Below are 22422 nucleotides of genomic sequence, written 5' to 3' on the forward strand. Positions count from 1 at the left end.
AAGGAAGGAAGAAATAGCATTCTTTATTCATCAGCTGTTTCATCGCTGTTTGAATATATGTGAGCCTGTACACTCTTACCCGCATATAGACACACACATAAATACATGTAAACACACACGTGAGCATGTGTAGTTTTCGTATATAAAATACATAAAAACAAGTTTTTTCACGTAAAATGTACTCTAACAGATTGTGAAACTTGCAGCATAAAATACATATCAATAGATAAACAAAGACCCAGCTAAGCAGTAATGCTGGGAGACATTTGAGTCAAAAATAAAAAAGAGCCATTTGCACAATACAGATTTCAACTTTTTTGGTTAGGTTGGCCAAGAAGTTTATTAGGTTAAAATCAGTTCCTCCAATTACAGTCTTTGCTAAAGTGCAGTGGATTTGAAGAAACTTCCTCTGAATTAGGGAGTCAAATGTTGCAGTTTTTTGAAGAACTGTAGCCCTAGACACTTATGATGATAGTGTGAGTTAATTCTGTTTCCCCCGGTGAGGTCTCACTGCGAGAACACAAAGCACCACTTTGGCTGAGATGCTGTTTCCAATAAATATGGAAATGATGGCTTCCGGTGCTGTGGCCTGGTATGAAATCTCATGGGAAATAACTTGAAACTATGTGATAGGTTTAAAATTAATTCCTACCCCCCTCTCCGAAGTGGCCAACCTATATTTACAAGACGCACCATTATTTCATGGCCATCCAGAAAGATGAGCAAATGCAGTGCTGTTTTGCAGAATGAAACCGTGATGATAAAAATCTCCTAGTCCATATATATCCTCGTTAGTGGATGACTTGAACACAGTAGGCTATGATTTCATGACTTGAACAGAGTTGCTCTCTGACCCTTCTCCTTGTTCTTTCTTGGGCTTTCTCTAATGACTCTCAGCAGAGCATTATGATTGGGGTTTTTCCCTTTGCCGGATGAGGACGGTTTTGTAATGATGAGTTTCCAACTACACCCACATTCTCAACCTTGTGAAATCCTGGTGGGACAGAGGTGAAACGTGCCTACCATTTTCAGATTTCTTTGTTGAGGAGCCATTAGAGATGGATTAGCCTGGAAACGTCGGGGGAGACTGTTATTAAGAGTGGGGAGAAACAGGAGATGAAGAGCGTTTTTGAAAGTCTCTGAGGCTAAAGCAGAGACTCTCGGGGAGCATTTGTTGGTGCTGTTCCTAAACGGCTTGAGTCCACCTGTGGCAACTGCCCCCGAGGTCAGAAAAGCCCCATCCACGCATGCTCTGCACGGGCCTCCTGCCTCGTCGGGGCCTGAGGCTAGGGAGGGCTGTGGCGAGGCCTGGCCCCTCCTGGATGTTTGGGGCCTGCGGAGCTTCGGAGCTTCGGGGGCAAAGGTTTGGGGATGTGCTATTGGTTTCCTTTTTCTCCTTTAGGGACCAGCGTTTCTGGGCCTCCTCCTTAACGTTCTGTATCGCCCATGGTAGATTGTCTGTTCTCTTTAAACCACGCTATGCCAGTTGAAAAAGGTGTTAAAAGAGTAGCCCTGCTTTTTGTTCATTTCTAAACCAAAGGGGAAAGAGCTTTGTGAAGATTTAGTAGATTAATAAAAATGAATACTTGTGTGCAATATTTTGATCTCTTAGAAAGTGGGTTCTGAGTAACTTTCAGGTATGAGTGTCCTGCCAGGATTGGGATTCCATGAACGATGAGGGACTGTGAGCTGACTACTCTGGTCTTTATGAAGTAGGGCTCCCCAGCAGCACCGTGAGAAAGCTGATGCTGTTCTCCATAAAATTAGACCGTAATAGTTTCTCCCCACCCTGCCCCTTTCTTTCCAGTCTTCCCCCTTTGGTGCCAAGGTCGTGGTGAAATGATGACTGAGTTAGGCCTGGGAAATTCTTCATGTAGCCATCCAGGCCGCTGCTGGCCTGAAAGAGGCCCCTGGATGTCAGGCCTCCCTTGTGTTTGAAGTAGCACTGACCTGAGGGAACTGGGAGAAACCCGTGCCAGGAAATTTGGGTCTCGTTCTGATTGGGTTGCCTTGGCACACCTGCGGGCCTGTTGCAGCAGTTAATGCGGGGAGCGAGCTGATCAGTGCTCCCTGTCCCTCATACCCAGCCAACTGCCATATTCTGGGTGCCTCTAAGAGCTGTCTCTCTCCTTTCTGCCTCCTCCTGAAAGCCAACACTGTTCAGCTGCCCAGCTCACCACAGCTGTGCCCAGCAGGCAGAGGGGAGACAGGACGGATGGCCCCAAGCCGTGGGACAAAGCCAGTCTTAAGATGCCAGCCCTTGCCCCAGGGAAGGCCGACCCAGGCGCAGAAGGTGAGAGAGAAGGCACACAGCCAGGATAAACACGATTCGTTTCATTATTAGTCTTACAGGGTTGTGATTTGCTTGTTACCATGTCTACTTTTCAAAGGGCTTTGGTGACGGAAGCTGGAATGTTCTGAAAATCCACTGTGGAGTGTGGTTGTTTCCTTTAGAATTGTTCAGTAAGCGGGAATGTCACAATATAGGATAATTTTAACTAAGAGTATTTGTAATGGGAGCCTCATACCAACGATTCATGGGCTTCAACAAGAGTGTTCAAGGTGGCCATGGAGACTGTTGGGATGGGAATGCTGAGGCCCTGGAAGGTTCATTGGTGATGCTCAGAGTTAAAAGGCATGTTACACTGGGGCCTGGACAGACGGGCAGCAGCCTGGGAGCCTGAGCTGCTGGTCTGTCTGCTCTCCCATAGTCATCTTCCCACGATTCCTTGAAACCGTGTTAGCCACAGACTTTAAATGCAGAATTTCTCCTTTGAGAAGATTCTATCATTTGAAATTCGTTGTGATGTTATGCTACTATTAATAATAGGAGACCCTTTTATAGTGTTTGCTCTGTGTCACTATGACTTGCATGACCCTGGGCATGGTTCCCAGTGCTCATGACGCATCGTCCACTCATTTGATGTTAACCCTTGTTGATGCCTCTTAGTAACATCAGACCTCTGTGCCTGACTTCTGAAACTTAAGGCAGCTTGCATGTGGTCCAGGTTGGAACTCTCTTCTCATTCATTCAGGTGGTTTCCTTTCTAGGACTGAGGCCCTGCCTAGTTCCACTGGCTACCCTTGTGGCTCTGCTGGGGCCTTGCTAGCCCACAGGGGCAGCCCAGTGCCAGGGCCCTGCCACCTCCCCCGTTGACGGATAAATGTCTGCCAACCACTGCAGGATGCCTTCCAAGGCCTACTGGCCCACTTGGAGCATATCGCCCTGAGTCCTGGCACCACCCCCCCGTCCCATTTCCTTTCTGCCCCAAATTGAAGTTGGAGTGCACAGTATGCTTTGCCTACCCCAGCGTGCGCACACTTGTTCCAAGTGCAAGTCCAATGTGTGAGGTTCCCTCCTTTGCTGCCTTATCTTGCTAGGAGTCACTGACAAGCTCAAACAAACCCTGATCTACATCCTGTTTTAATTATACTGGATAATTTTAAATACTCACTTCTCACATGGAGAAATTATAGGAAGTATATGAACTGAACATATATTTCTACATTTAAAGTAAAAAGTGGAAGATAACCCTTCTAGCACATTTATCTCTGTCAGAAGACCAAAAAAAAATCATATATTCCCTATTTTTACATTCTAGTGTTTCCTCCATTTTTTTTCTTACCGGAAACAATCACTGTAAGCCAGGTTGTTAATTCCATTGCGACTTTGCTTTTTTTTTTATAGTGGGCATTTGTGCAAACAGAAATGCTTATCGGTGGACACGATAACTGCGATCAGTTGCCGCAGCTTTCACGCTTACCTACTATTTTCTGGTGCCACTAAATGCCAGTTTTAAGTCTCCCCAAAATTAAGCTGAATGTCTTTTCCAGCAGTTTCCATTTTCCATGCATAATTGATAGAGTTTTTCTCTTCCACCCCTTCTTGGACTCTATCCTTTTCATCGCTTCACGGGTATTAATCCCCTATTTATGCCCACTTCTACCTTTATTTCCATCCAGATTTCAGCCTCTCTGTGTCCCTTAATTCTCCCCTCATTCCTTTTTCTCCCTTTGCTTCTGATCTTCAGAGAACTGCCACAAACCTTTCCCTGTTCTCTGTGCACGCGCACACACACACACAACGCAATAAATGGGTATTTGGTCCTTGCAAGAATTAATACCCTGCAGAGCCACCAAGCTTGATTAGTAAGTGGCAGATGAACCCACCGTGTAAGAAAGTGTTCTAAGGGTTGTGTTTGTCCATAGACACATCTTTTGTACTCATGGCCTCTTTTGTCCATTAGCATTGTTATGTTGTGTTTTGAACTTTACTTTTATTTACAAAAGACCATGTTTATGGTGTCATCTGGCTGATAGGCTTGAAGCAGCCTCTCCCAACTTTGCATTTAAATACCCGTAGTGACACAGAAAAAGGTAAAAACACAACACCTGTGGAAAATAAGACCGATAGCCTTTTGCAGGATTCCTGGAGGAGTTTCCATTGATTACAAGGCTGAGGGAGCTGAATTGAGAATAAAAACTGTTGGCCGGTATTGGGTTTCTATACCAGTCAGAAAACCTGAGCGAGCGGTTGTCTCCCGCAGGTTATGTGCTTTCTGACATGTATGAAACACCGAAGCAGGTCTTCTCCTCCGCATTAATGTTTTGTAGCTTCATAGGCTGCACCTCCTTGTTTAGTGGTGGTGCTGGAGGGGACGAATAGAATCCATCCCAGCTGCTCAAGTCCCCTCCCTGCTCTAACCCACCATGGAGCCCACGTAGGTGAAGGCAAAAAGAGCTCGTCCAGCCCTGAGTGTGTGGACTGTGGCTTTTTTGGTACTCTTTGATGGGCCTTGGGGTAGAGAAAGATGCCATGACAGGGGGGAAAAAATCTTACCTTGGTCACTTAGGGTAATCCATGATGAATGCTAGCTAAGTACCCAAAATGCCCAGACTAACTTGCACCATAGGGTAGGACCCAGAGGGGGTTCAGAAACTACCACCCAAGGGGCCTTGCTAGCCAGGAGTTACATGTACTGTCTGTTGGCCAACTTCAAGTATGAATAACTTTCTCCTAGTTCAAGAATGAATAAACAGAAAGACACCCAAAATGATGGTCCAGGAAAAGCTAATGTTAATAATGAATATCTGTTGCTTTTAAAATTTTTTTATTTAAAACACACAAGTTGTACATGAACACAAGCATGTAATGGATAATTAAAATAACATAGAAATACTTAGATTAAAAATTATAGTCTCTTTTTTACTCTCTAATCTCATTTACAATTACCCCTTTAGTGTCTTTCTAAATACCATATATGTATATATATATATATGTATATATATATACACACATACACACTACCTACCTACTTACACACACAGAAACAGAGACTTAAAAATATAACCAGCCTTATGTTGGCCATATTTGCTCTGGAACTTATTTTTTATTTAATATATCGCAGAGATTTTGTTTCATATTATTGTATATAGGTATACTTCATTCTTTTTCATAGCTGCACAATATGGACAGCATTGAATGTATACTCTGTAGTTTACCACTCCCCTATAAGTGGACTTTTGTGTGAATTCCAGTATGGGATTATTACAAACAATGATACAATGAACTGCCTTAAATATTTGTGTACATGTGTAAGAATGTCTGTGGGACAGATTCCTAGAAGGGGAATTGTTGAATCAAATAGTATACACATTTTGGGGCACCTGGGGTGGCTTAGTCATTAAGCGTCTGCCTTCACCTGGGATCATGCTCCCAGGCTCCTGGGATCGAGCCCCTCATTGTGCCCCCTGCTCAGCAGGGGTCCTGCTTCTCCCTCTGCCTGCTGTTCTCCCTACTTGTGCTCACGCTCTCTCTCTGACAAATAACTAAATAAAATCTTTAAAAAGAAAAAAAAATAAGAATAGCATACACATTTTGCATTTTGACAGATACACATTTCTTCTAAAATAACTACAAATTATCTTTCTCATCAACAGTCTATGAAAATGCCCATTCTCCCCATATTTATGCCAACACTGGACATTATCAGACTTCAAAATTTTTATCTACTTGTTATGCTATGGTTAGTAATAAAATTGAATGCCTTTTTATGTGTCTACTGGTGTAAACATCTTTAATAATGACGAAGTTTAAGTCTTATGTTTAAAATGTAAGTGAATTTTGCTTTTGAATTATTGATCCTGAAATTCATTTAGAAGAATAAATGGGTGAACTAGTTAAGCTTTTGAGGAAAAGAAAAGGTCAGTGGCAGTGGAAGAGAGAATATTCAGGATATTCCATACACTCCCAGGAAACGGTCTAAGGATCAACGGATAGCACAGTGGCACAACTGGAAGGGCCATAAAACACCCCACAGATGAAATAATTCAGTATATGATAAAAATGGCATCTAAATCAATGATGAATCAAATGATTTCTCAGAATATTTTGTTTAAAATCATAATGAAATTGTAAAATCATAGTAAGACTAGAATAAAATATAACTTAATATACATATGATTTTGGACTTGGGAAGGTGTAAATTATAAGAAAAAATGCTAAAGCGAAAGACACATTAACATACTAAATTTAAACATCTCTGAATGGTTAAAAAAAAAAATGCACCGGGTACAAAATCAAATGCCCGTGAAAACTGGGAAAAATATTTGCAACAAATATGAAAGACATAGGGTTAATATCATCAATATTTAAAGGAATTTCTCAAATCCATAAGAAAAAAACCCCACCTCAATAGAAAAATGAGCAAAGAGCATGAATAAATAAAATGTAAATCCTTCCCTGCTAGGGCTGCTCCAAGAAGAGCAAACAATTGATGGAAGTTGGGTGTTTCAAAGTTAGTTGACAGATGAGAGTTCCTTTTGTGTAAAGATACTGCTGTTTGGCAGCAATAGAAAACATTCTTGTTTTAGAGAATGTGATATTAGAAGGTAGTATATGACAAGCCACATTTTTACAATTAAATAACTTACAAGATTTATTAAGGAAAAGAAAGCAGCTTCAAAAGTGCCTTATTGAAAGCAAAATGTGATCAGAGATACCACTACAGTCACACAGTGTGAAATCATAGTTTCTAAATTTTACTCCCACCCCCAAAACAGAAAACTAAATAATAAAAGACCACTTATGTGTAGTTAATGTGTTCCCAATTTTGTTTTAAAAATGCTCTTTTCTTATAGCGTGGAAACTCTTTGATATGTCCTGAGATACACCAGTAGGTGGGACTTCCTGCAGAAAATGTCTCACCTCTCTGCTGACTCACACTCTCATCTGGTCCTTACTATTCCAGTGGTGGAAAGAAGCAGGATGCAAACTAAAGAAAGCATACATTTTTGACTCAGTTTCCCTGGTTCCTAGCAGCTTTCCTAAGGAGCAGAGGAGGCAAATCTTTTTGCAAGCTGGAGGAGCCTCAGGCTTGCCTGGACACACTGCTGCACAGGAAAGAGGTACTTGAAAGGGAACCCCAACAGTGTGTTGCTAGAAGGATGCAGAGTTTGCAATCTCTTTTCAGTGTTGTGGCCAGCAGTGAACTTGGTCCTGACCCACTGCAGCGTTTCCTGCTCTAGGAGGGAGTCTTGTGCTGCCAGTGGCTGCAATTCAGTAATCCAAATTTTAGCAGTCTATCCAAAGGGGAAAAAAAAATCAAAGATTTATGTAAAATAGTATGCATTGCAGCATTATTAAAAACGGCAAAAATGTAGAAGCTTACCCTCAAATAGAAGAATGTTTAAATAAGTTATGGCACCTACATGAAGGTAGACTATTATTACAGCCATTAAAGACTCATGTTTTTAAAGACCATTTAACCAAATGGGAAAACACATTATTATGTTAAGTGAATAAAGCAGGGTTCAAATGGTATTTATAGTATGAGCCCATTTTATAAAAAGAAGGGGAAAAAAGTGCATAGGAAGAAACTAGAGTGGAATATGCCAAAGAAAATGTAACAGTTTATGACTAAATAGTATAATGTGGAGCTATATTTTTATGCATTTCTTTCTTCTGCCTAAAATCTTTCACTGTGAGCAAATATTTCATCAGAAGCAAATATTTTATCATGTACTACATTGAGGTACACAAGGAGTTAATCTTTTTATTTCATGTGTATGTGTTTCTTTGTAGAGAAAAGCAGGACCTTCAGCTTTTGAATTAAAAAAACAGCAACAGGCAAAACTCATTTGGAGGACTATGTATTAATGGCAATAAGCTTTAACTGAGAGATGTCTTTTTTTTTTTTTTAAAGATTTTTTATTTATTCGACAGAGATAGAGACAGCCAGCGAGAGAGGGATCACAAGCAGGGGGAGTGGGAGAGGAAGAAGCAGGCTCATAGCGGAAGAGCCTGATGTGGGGCTCGATCCCGCAACGCCGGGATCACACCCTGAGCCGAAGGCAGACGCTTAACCACTGTGCCACCCAGGCGCCCCTGAGAGAAGATGTCTTAATTGTTTTCCTGCTTTAAATGATAAGTCTTCCACAGTTTATTGGCACCTTCTTCTTGGAATATGCTGTTCGTAGTAGTGTTGAAAGTAGTATTTAAGGACTTATGAAGCACAAAAGTCTGGAAAATAAAGATGTGCTATAATCAAGTGTGAGGGCTGAACAAGTGAAAATGGATACTCAGCTACCAAAATTGCTGTTGCCCAGCCTCAGTTTTCTTACCTATGTTAGTAACTTCTGCCGCTAAAAAAAAAAAAAAAAAAAAAAAAAAAACTTCTAAAAAGTGTTCACTTGAGGCTTCTCTGAAAGATGGCAGTTCACATACACATACTCTCCAAAATTCTGACGAAAATGGACAGTAAGAGGCATACATGGGGTGGGAGGGAACAGGGAGGTTAAGAGAATTATCCCAATAAAATACCACAAGCATCAAGGAAGTTTTGTCAAATATAGTATGACTTTGAATAAATTAAAAGAAGGCATTGGGAATTGGAGTAAAATTTCCCCAGGACTCTGTGCAAGGTTTATTTCTGTAGGTGGAGTAGGTTTAGAAAAGTTTCACTAACAGTCTTCAAATCAGGTGAATAGGGCTGGATAGGAGGCAGAAATGTGAAAGAAGGAGAACATTTATGGAAAGCTTTCTTCTGAATGAGAGTCCCTATGTCCTTTCTACCCTATAAGGAAGAATTTCCTTTAAGAAATTCTTAATTTGACTCTAAAATGGCAGGAACAAGTTAGATGTCAGAGCAAAAATAAATGACAAAGAGCAATTTCTACAATGAAAACCCATAGCAGAAAACAAGACCAACTCTGAAAAAATGTAAATTGGTACACCTGTGGAAGGCAATTAGGGAATAGACAAGTGCTCATCTAAATTAAAAATGGAGTAGTTGTACTATTTCTTGTTCCTCTCAAAATACAGCTGAAAACCATGGACATTATACATAGGGCAAACACGAGATTCTGAAAGGTGGAGACAGGAGGTAGACTGGTTGAGAACATCAGTACTAGAGGAGTGGTGTGTTCTCTAAATTCTCTTCTTATCTCATCTATCCAAGACTGGATACTGAAGAAGCCAGCCACATGGGATGCTAATGGCTACAGATAAAAAAGAAATCCCAGTGAAGTCTACTCTTTCTATCCAGAAAGATAGGAAAGAAATAGCAGATAAGACAGACCACTTTTATCCAATAACCTCTTTACTCCTCCAGACACTACAGAAGAAAACTAGCCCCACCATGATCTATGCCAGGAAAGGCAGAGTGGGGAATCCAGACTCCACCCACTAGAGGCTCTAACAATGCTCCAAATGAAGTGCTGTCAGAGACCAAACAGGGAGCCAGGACTTTCATCCCCACTGGCCAGTAATAAGTTGCTCCTTTTCTCTTCCTTGTAGCATTATCAATGGAGAGAGGTGGAGAGTCTAGACTTCCATCTCCACCTGGAAAAAATTAGGCATCCTTCTTTCTTCCTGCTCAGATTGTGACAGAAGAGAACTAGCAGAGACTCACCATTGCCCAGTGGTAATGAAGCAACTCCCAGCTCATTGTCTTAGGAGGCCTTATCAGGAGACAGAATCTTCAACTGTGACCAGCAATAATGAGAAACTCCCACTTGGGTCTCAATGGAGCAATAATGAGGTGTTATCCTCCCTTCCCCCATAAGATCAGTGTCGGGGAAGGCCAATTAACACAGCCAGTTAAAATAAGACCCAGAGTCTCAGAGCAGGTTTCAAGTGAAAATTTCTCCTCTCATACCAAGAATCAAGAAGATCTCAAATTGCATGAAAAAAAGATAAGAGATGCCAACATTGTGATGACTGTCAGAATTATCTGACAAGGATTTTAAAGCACCCATGATAAAAATGCTTCAACAAGTAACTACAAATAGGTTTGAAATACATGATAAATTAGAAAGCCCCAGCAAAGAAAAAGTCTCAAGAAGGTAATAAAAAATATGGAGAAGGAGCATAGGGAATTTTTAGAACTAAAAATACAAAACCTAAAATAAAAAGCTCAGTAGATGGGCTCAACAGCAGAATAGAAGGGATAGATGAAAGGATCAGTGAAGTGGAAGACAAAATGAGAGAAACAAACTCCATCTCAACAGCACAGAGAAAATAGAATAAAAAAGTCAAGGAACACAGTCTCAGGGACTTGTAGGATTATAATAAATCTTATATATATGCCCCTGAAGTACCAGAAGGAAAGGAGAAAGAGGACAGTGCTAAAAAAAAAAAAGTACTTGGAATTATAATAGGGGTAAAAAAGATACAATGGCTGAGAATATGCTAAATTTGGGAAGAGGTATAAACCTAGATTCAAGAAGCTGAGAAAATCCCAAACAGAATAAACAAATAAATCCACACCAACCCACATTATAATTAAATATATGAAAACTATTGTCAAGTAAACTTGAAAGCAGCAAGAGAAATGACACCTTACCTATAGGAGACAAACAGATGTACAGCCGATTTCTCATCAGAGACAATGGAAACCAGAAGGAAATGGCACAACATTTTTGAAGTGCTGAAAGAACTATGAACCCATAACCTAAGCCCAGTGCAAATATCTTTTAGGAACGAAGAAGGTATCAAGACATTTTCAGGAAAAGTAAAACTAAAAGAATTAGATATTAGCAGACCTTCCCTTTAAAAAAAAGTGACTTAAGGAAGTTCTCTGAACAGAAAGGAAACAACAACAAAAAAAAGGACTTTGGAAAATCAAGAAAAGAAAACATGGTGAGCAAAAGTATGGGTAAATAACATTAGACTTTCCTTCTCTTGAGGTTTCTAAATTATACTTGGTGGTTGAAATGAAAATTATAATGCTGTCTGATGAAGGTTCCAAATGAATGTAGAAGATATATTTAATACAAATATATTTTAAATACAGAAGGGAAAGGGACATAAAAGTAGGCAAGTTTCCTGTACTTCACTTGAACTGGTAAAAATAGATAAGTTATGTATATATATATCATACCTAGAGCAGCCACTAAAAAATTATACAAAGAGATACATTCCAAAACACTAGATAAATCAAAATGGAATTCTACAATACCATCTAATCTGCTTGAAACACAATAAAAAACAGAAATTAAAAATAGAACTGAAAATAAAAAATAAGATGGCAGACTTAAGCCCTAATATATCAATAATTACATTAATGCAGATAATCTAAAAGATTCAGAGACATTTTCAGGGTGGATTACATGAATCAGCTCTATGCTATCTATAAGAAATTCCAAATATGACAATATAGGCATATTGAAAGTAAAAAGCACAGGAATAGATATATAAAATCTTGCAATTACATATATATTATGCAAACATTAAAGGAATTCAAGATTATATTATTAGATAATGTAGACAAAATTACCAGAGACAGAGCCAGACATTCTATAAGAGGATCAGTTTGCAAAGAAGACATAGCAATCCTAAATGTAACCGCACCAAATGCCAGAGCTACAAAACACGTGAAGTAAAAACTGGTGGAACTGAAGGGAGAAGTCGACAAATCCATAATTATAGGTGGACACTTCAACACCCCTTTCTCCACAGTGACTAAGACAACTACACATAAAATCAGTGAAAATAGAAGAATTCATAATACCATCAGCCAGCAGGGTCTAATTGATATTCATTAAACACTCCACCTAACAATAGCAAAGGACACATTCAAGTACCCGTTGAACATACCAAGAAAGACCTCATCCTGCATCATAAAACAATCTTACAAATGTAATAGAATTGATATTGTATAGATATGTTCTCTGACCGAATAAAATTAAACTATAAATCAGTAACAGAATGATAATATGATCTAATGCTTTGAAACTAACTGACATATTTCTAAATAATCCCTGGGTCAAAGAAGTGTCAAGGGAAGTTAAAAAATACATAGAACTAAATGAAAATGAAACTACAACATACCAAAATTTGTGGGCAGAAGCCAGAGCGGTTGTGAGAGGAAAATGTATAGAAGTAAACTCATATATTAAAAATGAGGAAATGTCATAAATCGATAATCTAAGTCCCATCTCATGAACCTAGGAAAAAAATAGCAAACTAAACTCAAAGCAAGCAGAAGAAGGAATAAAAATAAAATCAGAAATCAATGAAATTGAAAACAGGGAAACAGAGAAAATAAAGAACTTGTTCTTTGTAAAGATCAATAAAATCAACAAACCTCTAGCAAGACTGATAAAGAAAAACACAAAATACTAATATCAGGATTGAAACAGCAGATATCACTGCAGATCCTGCAGACATCAAAAAGAAATAATGTGAACAATTTTACCCACGTGAATTTAACAACTTAGGTGGAGTAAATAAATTCCTTAAAAAAACATAATTACATCTCACCCACTATGATGTAGATAACTTGAATAGCCCTGAAAGTATTAAGGAAATGGGATTCATTATTTAAAAGCTTCCCCAAAAGAAATCTCCAGGCCCAGTTGGTTTCACTGGAGAGTTCTATTACACACTTAAAAAAATAATAACAATTCTGCACAGTCTCTTCCAGAAAATAGAAGTCTTCTCAGTTCATTAGATGAAGTTAGTATTGCCCTAATACTAAAACCAGACAAAAAGAGTACAAAAAAGAAAACCATATGCCAATATCTTTAACAGAGATGAAAAAATACTTAACAAAATAGTAGCGAATAAAATTCAGCAATATATTAAAGAATTATAAGTCATGACCTAGTGGGATGTATTCCACAGATGCAAGGATGGTTCAATATTTGAAAATCAACCTAATGTGATCCACTATATGAACAGGTTAGAGAAGAGAAGACACATGACCATATCAATTGATACCAAAAAAGCATTTGACAAAATTAAACACCTATTGACAATTAACTTTCATAAAAAATCAGGAATAAAAAAGATTTCTTCAGTTCAATATATAACAATCTTCAAAAAAAATGCTACAGATAACATTATAGTTAAAGGTGAAGGATTTAATGCTCTTTTTAAGGTTGAGAATAAGGGAAGGATATCTGCTTTCAGCACTTTTATGTAACAGTGTAGTACAAGGCAAGCAAAGGGGAAAAAGGCACACATATTGAGAAGGAAGGAATAAAACTGTTTATTTGTAGGTGATATGATTACATACACAGAAAATATCAAAGAATTTGTAAAACAAAAAACCCAGAACTAATGAGTGAGTTCACAGAATACAAACTAAGCGTGCAAAAATCCATTTTATTTCTGTGTACTAGCAATGAGGATATTGACACAGAAATTTAAAAATACAATATCCCAATTGCTCAAAAAAGAGAAATAATTAGTCATAAACCTAACAAAACATGCACAAGACTTGTATGCTGAAAACTACATAGTTATTATGAAAGAAAAACAAAGTTCTAAATAAATGGAAAGAGTGGAAATAATTAGTTATAAACCTAACAAAACACGTACAAGACTTGTATGCTGAAAACTACACAGTTATTATGAAAGAAAAAAGTTCTAAATAAATGGAAAGGCATGCCTTGTTCATGGAGTGGAAGATCTCTATTCTCCCCAAAGAGATATATAAGTTTGGATAGCAATTTCCTTTCAAAATCTCAGGAAGACTTTTGTGGATGTTGTGGATGTTGACAAGATTATTCTAAATTTTATGTGGAAAAGCAAAAGAACTAGGATAAGAATTTTGAAAAAAGCAAAATAAAATGGAAGGAATCAGTCTGCCTGATTCCATGATTTTTTATACAACCACTATAATCGAGACTGTAGTATTGGTGGAGGGATAGATAGTTCAATGGAAGAGGACAGAAAACCCAGACAGAGACCCACACAAATATGCACAACTGACTTTTGACAGAGGTTCAAGTGCAATTCAATGGAGATAGATGCCCTTTTAACAAAGAATGCTGGAGCAATTAGAAATTCACAGGCAAATAATAAACCTCAATTGCATACTCACACATTATGCAAAAATTAACTCAAAATGGATCATAGACTTAAAACTATAAAACTATTAGAATAAAATAGAAAACTTGGGGGATTTAGGAATAGACAGAGTTCTTAGACTTGACACCAAAAGCATGATTCATAGAAAAATCAATATATTGGACTTATTAATTTTTTTATTCTGCAAGAGTGTTGGGAAAATGAAAATGTAAGCCCCAGACTGGGAAAAATATTTGCAAACCACTTATCTGAGAAAAGACTAGTACCTTAGAATATATGAAGAACTCTCATAAGTCAATGATAAAAAGCAATCCAGTTAGAAAATGGGGAAAAGACATGAAGAGACATTTTACCAAAGAGTATATGTAGATGGTCAAAAAGCGTGTGAAACGATGTTGAACATCATTAGTCATTATGGAAATGCAAATTAGAATTGCAAAGACATATCACTATAAACCTATTAAAATAGCTAAAATGAAAACTAGTGAAACATCAAATGCTGGCAAAGATGCAGAGAAACTGGATCACCTACACAATCCTGGTGGGAATGTTAAATGGTACAGCCACTTTGAAAAAACAATGTGGCAATTTTTTGAAAAACTGAGCATTGCAACTGCCACACAAACCATCAGTTGAATTACTGGGCATTTATCCCAGAAAAATAAAGATTTATGATCACAGCAAAGCCTATATGCAAATGTTTATAGCATGTTTATCTGTAATAGCCAAAAAATTGGAAGCAACCCAAATGTCCTTCAAAGGCCACGTGGTTAACAAACCGTGATACATACATGCCGTGGAATAGTACTCAGCAATAAAAAGGAATGAACTGTTGATATAGGCAACAACCTTGATGAATCCCCAGAGGATTATGCTGAATGAAAAATGCCAACCCCAGAAAGTTACATTCTGCATGACTCCATTTATGTAAAATTCATTTTCTAAAATTTATTTTTTTAAAAGATTTTATTTATTAGGGAGAGACAGCATGACTGGGGGAGGGGCTGGGGGAAGGGAGAGGCAGACTCCCCACTGAGCAGGGAACCTGATGTGGAGCTTGATTCCAGGACCTGAGCTGAAGGCAGACGCTTAACCAACTGAGCTACCCAGGCATCCCTGTAGCATTCATTTTTTTAAATGACAAGATTATAGAAATGGAGAGTAGACTAGTGGGTTCCCAAAGGCTAAGAAAGGGATAAGGAATAGAGATAAGTGGGTATGGCTATGTAAGGGCAACATGAACATTTCTAGTGATGGACGAGTTCTGTATATTAACTGTTTCAATGAAAATATATCTTGGTTGTAATATTATACTGTAGTTTTACAAGATGTTACCACTAGGGAAAACTAGGTAAAGGGTACAGTGTATGTCTTTATTATTTCTTACAAAGGCATGTATCTATACTTATTTCAAAATAAATAGTTTTTAAAATGCATATATACTTTAATTCTGAATTGTACTTCTGAGATTTAGCCATAGATAGTCATTTCAGGTCTAGCTATAATAGCAAAAGTTTACAAAAGAGTGTTTTAGTTCATTGGGGGTATAGGTTTTAAATAAATTCATACAATGCAGATGTTACAAAGAATGAGATAGCACAAATATATTGATTCATATGGAAATGCACACTTCAAAAACTATGCTTTGGTATGTTATTTTAAAGACATGTTAATATACCAAAAAGTGTATTTATATTTTTATATGCAGGGATTACTTTGGGAATGGTAGGCAAGTGACTCAAAACCATGGTTGAACTTAGAAGAGGAGCTATGTGTCTGGTGGGCAGGTGTGAATGAAGCCTTATTTACTATCTTTATACACTCTGTTGTTCCTCTTGAATTTTATACTTTGTACTTATATGACCAATTGAAGAATATATTAGCATGTTTTAAAAAAACAAGAGAACATCCAGAAAGAGACTGAGGATATATATAGGAATTTAGTATATAATAAAGGAAGCATTTTATGACAATAGGGGGAAAAGATGGGTTATTTCGTAAAACATCTTGGGAAAACTGCCTAGCCATTGAGGGAGGGTGAGCAGTCATTCAACTACTTAACTCTTTACATCCAAATAAATTCCAAATGACATAAAGATATAAGTGGAAACAATGAAAAAAGTATTAGAAGAAAATATAGGTAAACATTTCATAATCTTGTGGTAGGAAAAAAAGAATTTTAAAGCATAGCACCAGCAATGTAATCACAAAGGAAAAAGATTGACGGATTTAATATATATGTTAAATATGTATAAGTTTACTCTTTTGTATGACCAAAACAGCAGTGTCCAAATATATAAACTACATTAAATGATACAACGCCGCCCCTCAACAAGAGAATGGCAAAATAAACGGTGGTATATTTGCATAATTAGTTACTACGCAGCAACAAAAATGAGCGAACTATGGACAGATACAAGGAGCAGCATGGAGAAGTTTTGTGGATATAATGTTGAGCCAAAGAAGCTATTTACAAAACCAGTCCATGGTATTAAATGTCAGGAGGGTGGTTCATTTTCAAGAGGAAGGATAGAGTCGTGGCAGAGACACAAGGGGGCTTTCATGATGCTATTAATGTTCCGTAACTTAGGTGATGGTACAAGCGTGTGTTTGCTTTGTGATAGTTCATTAAGCTGTATCCTGTTCTGTATGCAAATTGTACTTTAATAAAGCAGTTTTAAAAACAAACATGCAAACAAAAACAACATTTTTGGACTTTCATGATGGCAAAGATTTTTTCTAATGAAGTTGTCTTTTGATGGTACTGTCAATGATAAAACTTTTCACAAGACAGACTGGTGATATGTTTCAGAATTTTAACAATTTCTATTAAAGGAATTCGTCCTGAGGATAGAGTGAGAAAAATGTAAGAGGAAGCATCTATAACGATTTTCATAATAGCTTTATTTATAAAAATGAAAAATCAGAAACAAACTAAACGCCCAACATTGAGAGATTGCTTAACTGATAATGATACATAAGGAATATGTATCACTATGCTAGATAGACAAGGCAGGGATATTTTTCTTTCTGTGGAAAGCAATATGAGTAGTTGGTGAGTGAAATAGCAATTTTAGATCTCTTCATCTCATGTAAACACATTCATATACACACTTAAATATACACACTCAAAATCACATTTAAAAAAACATCTATACCTAAATAGTTTGAGATACTAGTCATTAAAATGTTAACAGAATTTATCTCAGTTTTTCTGTGTATTTTTTTTTGTCTTTTCAGTTTTACCTTTTGTAATTCTAAAAAAGCAAGCGAGCACAGGTAGATATGACTTTGTAATAACTGAAGAAAATAATAAAACAACAGTAAACAAAAATACCAGAAGAGCATTTTTGTGAATTTCTCAGAGTAACCCCCCTCCCCCCAGCAGTATTCGGGGTTCTTAGTCAAAATGGGAGAAAAAGAAGGGAAGATAGAGAAATATAAATAAACCATATATTTGTTAAGTTTAATGTTGTTAACATGATAACATTGAAAGATAAGAATCCTACAATCTGGGGCGCCTGGGTGGCGCAGTCGTTAAGCGTCTGCCTTTGGCTCAGGGCGTGATCCCGGCCTTATGGGATCGAGCCCCACATCAGGCTCCTCTGCTGCGAGCCTGCTTCTTCCTCTCCCACTCCCCTTGCTTGTCTTCCCTCTCTCGCTGGCTGTCTCTATCTCTGTCAAGTAAATAAATAAATAAAATCTTTAAAAAAAAAAAAAAAGAAAAGAAAAAGAGACTCAGAATTGTTCAACTCTGGTCACACATATGTGTTTGCTTCCATTTCAGGGTTTAGGGCATGCTGTGTGTAGTGACAGCCCTCCCTGCAGGCAGCCCAGCCCACCTGTGACCTTGACCTCTTCTGCGAATTGTCCTCAGGAGCTGACTGTGTCCAGTGTTTCCAGCTTCCTTGCACCAGGTAAAGAGTCTTTGCGTGGTGTTTTTGACATTGCACACATTGTGCTGTGAGGCTGACTGCACATTCTTGGTGGGGCTGTGCAGGGGTGCAGAGCTCTGAAGAGGCGCTTTCCAGCAACACTACTCCAGTGATCACAGACATAGGACTTGTTACTATCAGGTTACTATCAGGGTAAGCTAAGAAAAGCACGAAATGCCCTGTTGCTCCTAATTTTGATACTTTTCATCCCTAGGAGAGCTGATCCATGTATTTTTGACTATGGTAAATAAACAAACAAACATAGATGTTTGCCTTCTTAACACATTTTTAAGTGTTCAGTGCAGTATTGTTAGCTCTACATACAATGTTGTACAGACCTCTAGAACTTTATATATTCATCTTATAAAACTGAAGTTCTATATCCATTGAAACTCCCTATTTCCTTTCCCCCTACCCCCAGGCAACCACCATTCTACTTTCTGTTCTTTGGACTTTGACTACTTTAGATACCTCATGTAAGTGGAATCACCGAGAATTTGTCTTTCTGTGGTTTATTTCACTTAGCATTATATCCTCAGGTTTCATCCACGTTGCAGCATGTGTCAGGATCTCCTGTTTTATGGCTAAGTCATACTCCATTGCATGTATCTACTACATTTTCTATATTCCTTCATCTGTGGATGGACTTGTAGGTTGTTCTCACCTTTTGGCTATTGCGAATAATGCTGCCGTGACTGTGGGTGTGCAGATACCTCTTTGAGATCCTGATTTCAGTTCTTTCGGATATGTACCCAGAAATGGGATTGTTTGGTCATATGGTTGTTCTGTTTTTGATCTTTCGAGGAACCTGCATCCTGTTTTTCCCATCAGCTGCACCATTTTCCGTTCATTTACAGCAACACTTGCTGTTGTGTTTATATTATATAATGGCCATCCTATCAGGTGTGAGGTGATGTACCTGCAATATAATACTCTCAAACTAGTAACCTACAAGGCTATGAGTGTAATCCATTTGGGGTACATTTGTGTTTTCACTTCCAGCATTTTCTGCTCCTGTTACCTAGTCTGGCCGCTGAGAATTACTTTGTTTGCCCTTCCTGGCTGTAATACACACGGTCTTGTTCAACATTAGTCCGTGTGGGACATTAGTCTGTTCTCGCTGACGGCTTCACAGAGGAGAGCTCCGGGTAGTTGAAATGGGTTTTCCTTGGCTTGCCTCCCTGTGGTTGCCCTCCCCTACAAAACAAATTACCAAGAATTCTTAAAAATAGGGTATTAACATTCATATGTGAGGATGGCTATGGACAGTGATTGACTGGATATGAATGACTAAAAAAAAAAAAATGCAGAACTGGCAAAAAGGAAAGGAAAGTGTCCACCCTGAATGTGACATCAGAATCTTGGGGATCTTTTAGGGAATCTGTTTTATGAGGCCAGTGCATGAGGCTGGAAAACAATGTGGTATTGCTGGAACTCATGAAGAAGAGTAAGGTCCCACGCCAGGGGCGAGCCCAGGCCCCTGGGCAGAGCTCCCAACCGCTGGGAGATTTCCTTGTTTTGCAGGCTGTACAAAGTAATTGGTTGTTCAGCCACATTCTGTGGTTGCGTTACAAAGCGGCTTTGCAAAAGCAGCATTGCTAGGATGCATTAGAAATGATTTAAGATTGAACTGGCTCTTTTGAAATAACGTAAATTACATGTTGCAACATTGTTTTTCCCAAGTGGCTGAAATCACTGACTTAAGATATTTAAAATGTCAGAAACATATAGACTTAATCAGCTTGGAAAGTCTGCCATACTTCAGGGAGTATCATAGGTCTTCATCATCATCTAAGTAGACCTTTGAGACCACATGGTCTGTGACTTGATTTCTCTCATTATAAATAAATGCAAAATGACTGATGCATTCTGACATCCGGACAGGGCTGGACCAGATGTGTGACTGAGTCATATTTGCAAGTTCCCTGCTTTAAATCCTTCAGTGTACACTTAGCATCTAACATTTAAACATTTAGACTGAAGGATTATTCTTCTTAAGTATGGTAATTCTTGATGCCTAACAGATGGATCTGTGGAAGCATGTGCGTGTCTGGGTGCACAGAGCCAGACGAAGGAATGGCAGCTTCCCTGGGCATCACTGTACAGCAGTGGGATGGCATTAGTGTAGATGGTAAACATGGCACCTGTTAACTCAGGTTTCTACAAGTAACACTCAGGCAATTGGTAAGACAGTATTTATTCCAACTCCCTTACAGGGGCGGGGAACAAGATAACAATAAGAGTTGTTGCCATTGTTGAACTATCTCTATTGAATATTTTCATAACAATAACGAAAAATTCTTGGCATTGCCGATTTGTCTCTATTGAACATTTTGCATGGTGTTACGGCAAGCTGCACCACTATCCTCGTTTAGAATCACTTGATTTTGACAATTCATAGTTGAAATTCTTACACTGAATAGTATTTTATATAGATCTGTTTATTGGAAATGAGTGGTTTAGTTTTTAACATTTATTTCATTTTATTGAGATATAATTGACATGTAACATTATATTAACTTCAGGTATACAACTTAATGATTTTATACGTGTATATATTGCAAAATGATCACTATAATAAGTCTAGTTAACATCTATTACCATATTTATAATTTTTCTCTTGGGATGGAGACTTTTAAAATGTACTCTCTTAGCAACTCCCAAATATATATTACAGTATTATTAACTACAGTCACCATACCATTCATTTATTTTTACTATCTGAAAGTTGTTAGTGTATTTTCTGAGAAATTTGTTGGGTTTGGTAAATCATAAAAGAAAGTTGAACTGAAAAAATGACCATGGAAAAGTGGAAAATGTTTTGACAGCATGAAAGTAAACAAACAGAAGAACTTTGAAAGCCACTTTGTAACTTTATAACTGTGTCTGTATATGTTACCACTGCCTGGTGAGTATGAATAACTCATTCTGTCCAGCACTGAGAGACCAAACAATTGTGAAATGAAAGAGGTTGAAGCACGTGAAAGCACTATGTTCATTTAGCATGAACTAACTCTGTTAACTAACCGTAAAGAGATAACACATTTCTGTTAATACAAAATAACTTTCCCCCAGTTCCATTTAATAAATGTTCAGTGATACTTTAAAAATAACAGTTTGGTTACCAAGTTAGCCTTTCTGGGGATACTCATATGATTCAGTCTCTGTCTGGCAGACTGTGTGTGTGTGTGTGTGTGTGTGTGTGTGTGTGACAGAGCCACACGTGTGAGCAAGGACAAGTATGCATAGTTGAATACACAGCACAAGAAAAACACTCACATGCATGTGAGATGGGTTCCAGTTAGAGAAAGCTAGAATTTATTTATCACCTGCAAATTTCACAAAAACTTGATGTAAATGACCAGAGCACTTTGCCTTTATAATATGACAGTGGAGAAATAGCTGGATTCTGTCCTGATGGCCAGGGCAGATGGTCGATATCATGTGCTAAGAATGGACACTTTGCAGTTCTCAACGTTTGGAACTCTGCCATGTAAATTTGAAATGGGTCAAAGTGAAGTGCTAAGATTTTCATACACTTATTAGAGGGTGCAAAATTTCAAAACTGTGGGGGGAGGGAATCATAGGAAGTTAATTCCTGAGAAAACAATGCTTCTAGTAAAGATACGTTGGATCAGAGACTGTAATTTATCTGGCTCTTATCTAGATGAACGGGAGATGGGAAAAGTCTTGACATAAATGAGTGTGATGGAGTAATGTTTTTCTGTGTTAGTAATGGTCATTTTTGATATTTGCGTTGAGGCCCTTCCATTAATTCTTGTGTCATAGTAATGTAATAGTTATCGCTTTTTAATGCTATTATAGTATGTGGGTTAGCTTGAATGAGAATCTGCAAAGAGATTAAAATAAAAAGATTCCATGACACGGTTTATGTTATAAATAAGAGCTTTTTTTTCAGTTGAAAGTGTAGGGTTCTATGGGGAGAAATAATCAGACGCTACATGTGCCACACGTTATGATTGCTTTGCCTTTTAGACGTGAACCTTAGGCTTTCATCTCCTCTCTAGGTTTGCCATTCTTAGCAGAGAGGAAGCAGCACCGGAAAGGGGGTGATGCTGCATCTAGAAAGCCTGAGTTGCATATCCACACTAACGTAACTGAGACCTAGTGTTATTCATTATCACAAAACATAAACTATTTATACAAATA

The 22422-nt window shown here is 38.0% G+C and overlaps 1 protein-coding gene across 3 annotated transcripts in view; it reads left to right on the forward strand.

The window, feature by feature from the left end:
- The window catches only part of ENOX1 (ecto-NOX disulfide-thiol exchanger 1), a 560973-nt gene that overhangs the window by 152315 nt on the left and 386236 nt on the right, over positions 1-22422 (forward strand). For 2 of the 3 annotated variants that reach the window (XM_034665221.1, XM_034665223.1), the window contains exon 2: positions 18105-18234. The gene's annotated coding sequence lies outside the window, so the exon portion shown is untranslated. Of the gene's footprint in view, positions 1-2270; positions 2294-18104; positions 18235-22422 lie in introns of those variants that run through there. The other variant, XM_034665222.1, reaches the window with a different exon arrangement.

Source organism: Ailuropoda melanoleuca, chromosome 7 (assembly GCF_002007445.2).
Source record: "Ailuropoda melanoleuca isolate Jingjing chromosome 7, ASM200744v2, whole genome shotgun sequence".
In the NCBI taxonomy this organism is placed as follows: domain Eukaryota; kingdom Metazoa; phylum Chordata; class Mammalia; order Carnivora; family Ursidae; genus Ailuropoda; species Ailuropoda melanoleuca.